The sequence below is a fragment of the Adiantum capillus-veneris genome, chromosome 13 (assembly GCF_014529385.1).
Source record: "Adiantum capillus-veneris isolate H3 chromosome 13, ASM1452938v2, whole genome shotgun sequence".
Lineage (NCBI taxonomy): Eukaryota > Viridiplantae > Streptophyta > Polypodiopsida > Polypodiales > Pteridaceae > Adiantum > Adiantum capillus-veneris.
The window spans coordinates 122,696,140-122,700,503 of record NC_140943.1 but is presented as its reverse complement, the minus strand read 5'-3'; positions in this window follow the sequence as shown (position 1 = coordinate 122,700,503).

The window sequence follows — 4,364 nt, the reverse complement described above, 5'->3', positions numbered from 1 at the left end:
CGATCCTCAAATGTTGGAATGGATTTATGTAGATAGTTTCATCCCGAGGTCGCTTGTCGAACCATCTTTTCCTCCATAAAGGTTGGCTCTCTAGGAGTACCTGGTCTTTGGTAGCTACTACCCATTCATAATATCCATGTGCATTGAGCTCTAAAGTTTCAAGTACCTTCTTTTTCCATAAAATGGCTTCTTGCCTATTAGAGTGGTAGGCTCTTTAGAGAAGCACTCTTGTGTTGACCCTATTTTCACTACAGAGGAGACACCTCTTTGGAAATTATTGTGGATATGGAAAGGAAAGACCCTAGTTGAGTTGGATTGAGATCTTGGTGAGTGGTAGTGGCCTTCTTCGTAGGTTGATGGGGCCAAAATGTAATGAGCTAGACCCTTTTAGACATCTACTCGAGGTTGGTAGTTAGAGTTAGTTCAGTCCAGACAGGAGACTTCAAATTTGACCAGCTATAAACTGGAACAAGACTGAAACTTGAAATGACATTGAGTAGTTGAACCAGAAATGGAAACTGGAACTGAAATTGTGTATTCAGAACAATATATAAGGACAATGATGAGTGCTCAGTATGAGTCAGATTACATGAGTATAACAACTCCGATTTACAAAGGTTTGGGCTCCAGGAATAGTAGAAGGTAAACTAAGATAAGACCCACATAAAATTAGAAAGACACCTAAAATGAAGTAATGGTCCCTATTTATAGGCCTCCGACTAGGCTTTGACTGACTGCACACTGTCTCAATTACTATGGTAATTGTTCGTAACTTCTATCTCTGGAAGCTTCCAACCCAGTCATCAGCCAATCACCTTCTAAGGATTGTTCCCACCATCCATAAATTAGCTTTAAGCGGATACACCCATGCATGCCTGGAGTAATCATCAACGAAAGTCACAAAGTACTGATAATTGCCTAAGGACGGAGTTTGCATAGGTCCACAAAAATCACTATGCACAAGCTGCAACCTGCATGTAGCCCTTACTGAACCATCCTTTGGAATTTTCAAATGCTACATCTTACCCAAAATATAGCCTTCACAAACATGCTTCACAGTTGCTTCAAGAGGCGGTAAATAAGCAACCATATCATATTTCTACAACTATAGCAAATTGGCAAAATTTAGATGCCTAAAACGTGCATACTAAAGTTTTTCATTTGAACAGCCTTTGAATCCACAACTACATTTGCAAAATTCTACCGACACTTATCCTACATAGTTAGCTTATTTAGCCCACAACACAAAATACCAGATGCAACAATTCATTAACAAAATCTGAGATCATGAATTGTACATATGTCATCCACAAATTTGACAACGAGACCAAGTCTAGCAAGTGCAAATACAGAAAAAATATTCTTCTTGATCCCAGGTACATAAAGTGCATCAACAAGTGTGAAAGAATCACCATTCGTAGAAGTTAGCACAATCTTTCCAACTCCCTTGACCGAATAAGACATTGTTGGCACAAGTGACTGTATTCCCATGAGGGACATTCTCGAGATAGCTAAACAAGTCACGATGAGAGGTAATGTGCTTTGTAGCACCACTATCAAGTACCACACATGTGAATGTGTAGCAGCTGACATACATGCATAATGGACATAAGGATCATAAGTGCATTCGGTACTAAATTCCCACTCTGCATATACATCTACATCAACATCACAATCTCCTTTCACAAAAGATTCTACAATAGTTGCACTTTTAGTGGAACTAGCCTCTTTTTTCTTGGCCTCCTTTGCCTTCAATTTAGGACACTGCTTAATCAAGTGACCATTAGCTTTATGAAAATACATATTCTTTTTTTCCCTTTTCATAAGAATTCCCAAACGAGGTGCTACCAGCAGAAGCATTAGGAACATGTAATTTTCCACTCGCTGAAGAACCATGAGAGGTGGCTACATTGTTGTTACCATATTTTTTTTTTAGTAGCAATAAAAGCCTGTTAACTTGCGCGTTGTTTAGCCACATTCTTTCTTGAAAGAAACTCTTGCAATAGCAATGTGCATAATGCATCAAACTTGACAAGATCATGATTTCCTTGGGTCATAAGTCTCCAAGTACTAGCAAAAGTCTGGTAAGAATCTGGCAAAGCATTAAGAACAATTTGAATAAGGGAATTGTCAGAAATGACTTCGCCTGCAAAAATAAATTGCTCATTCATATCCTTGATACCAGCAAGGAAATTGTCCATTACATCTTCTCATACATAATGTTTGACTCCAGCTCTTTACACAACAATGCAATTTTAGCTTCATTGCGACTTGCATAAAGACCAACCAAAATATCCCAAGCCTGTTTTGCAAATTTAGATGAACAAATCTGAGGTGTAATAGTGCGCTTCATAGAGCTTGCACATCTCTAACATCCCAACGAGATTGCACACCTTTAGCTCTAGCAGTAGCAACCTTGCCACTAAAACCTGCAATATCCTCAACATCGCTTGTATGCACAGAACGAGGGCATACATCTATTACCACTCTTACAGACTTGGACACCCCAAGTTGAGAATCTGGCACGACACAATGGAGAATCACTTAAAAATACTTCACAACTTTAACCACAATTCAATTGAGTCGACATGGCCCGACGTAGTTCCGTGCCCAGAGGTATTGGCCCCAAAATCTGGCGCCCTCTCAATATTTTTTTATATATTAATGCTTGAGCAAAGTTAAAACTTTCATGGAACCTTTGCTCTCATACTCTATGTCGAGATGCTCTACAGAGTGAGGCCCCAAGGGTTCTTTTATTCTTACAAGGGATGCCCCAAAAGCAGAGCCCCAAGAGAAATTAGTTGAAAAGAATTCAATCCCAAAAGCATTTGGTCCAAAAATTGCATCCAAAAGTAGCTAGCACAAATTGCAAAAACCCGTACAACATGCCAACGCAATTCATGGGATTTCATACTACTATCCACATCATTTGTAAAAATACGTACTGTTATCCATATCTGCAGACACGACTGCCATGTCATCAATTTGTGACATACCCCCCTCTTGAAAGTATTGTAATCACCCTCAATTATTCTTGCAAAATTAGACATAAGCCATAAACCAATTCAGTAGACACTGACTCTAAGTACCGACGTACTAGACTACACAAATCCAACAATTGTACAGAGACGACAGTCACATCACATTCAGATCATATCACATAGAATCCAGGACCATGATTTTTGGCAACGTATTTAGCAATTTCATCTAGATCCACATTGGACCTCACTGATGTCAGATTAACTTAGCCTTATTGCGATCATGTCCATAGATTTCTCAAGACCGAAATGATGCGGTCATTTCATCAATTATTTTATCTTTCAATCGTGCACTCAACCACGATCAATAATGTGAGTAATCATTTTTGGGAATTGTAGTTCTTCAATCAGACACTAACGGTTCATACTAAAAAGAGTGTTCCAATCATTTAGTTCTAGTTATCTTATCGTTGTGTATCCATCTCATCCTTGGGAACTCTTGATGCGCTCACCACAGTTTCATTCATTCATTCATCATCAGTCATCATCATGATTCAAAATTCATGATTAATATCTCAATTCATGATCGGGTTGATTATGGAGTTGTCATTGCTCCCAATTTGTTATCATCCCATTCTCGATTTCACATGTTATTAGTACACAAATCATAAGATCTTCCAAGAAAACATCAATTTCATAAATCAAAGTCGTCTTCGGGAATTTCTATTTCAAAGTTCTATTCATAAAGTCATAAAGGAGGATACTGTCAACACATCAATATCCCTTTCAGTGTCCTTTCCAGTATCTGGTTCATCTTTTGGTCAACAGCTCTGTCCAGCTCTTCCTGCAAGTAAAGCTTTCGCTTTTTTGCACTCATCTGTCCTTTCAACTTTCCTCTCGTCCTGAGAGGAGAATCAATGGCCTCACACCATCTCAAGTGAATGTCATCAATCGGGTAATTCTTCAAGTATTTTGAAAATCTTGGGTCTCTGAAGTACTTGATCAATCTTTTCACACGCGTGTCAACCTGCAATTGATGCTTGTACTTCGCTCTCACAAACTTCTCCACTTTTTTTTTTTGGCCCAAATCTTTATTCTTTTCTTCAGTTCTTGCATCGGATTTCAGCTTTTCTTTGCCCTCCTACTAAGAGGTGTTATCTCTGTTACATTCTCCATGAGAACCTATGTGTAATCTAGGATTCTTTATGGCTTATACCCTTTAAGACAGAGCGATGAAGACGGAATCGCACCCGATGCGCGATGAGGTAAGGGTGGAAGTGGCTCATAAGTCCGTGATTGGGACACGAAGATTATTTAATAGAATCTTTCAATAAAATTTGGAGGATTAGTATGATTTGAGAAAAGCACATGCCTGAAGCTTTACCA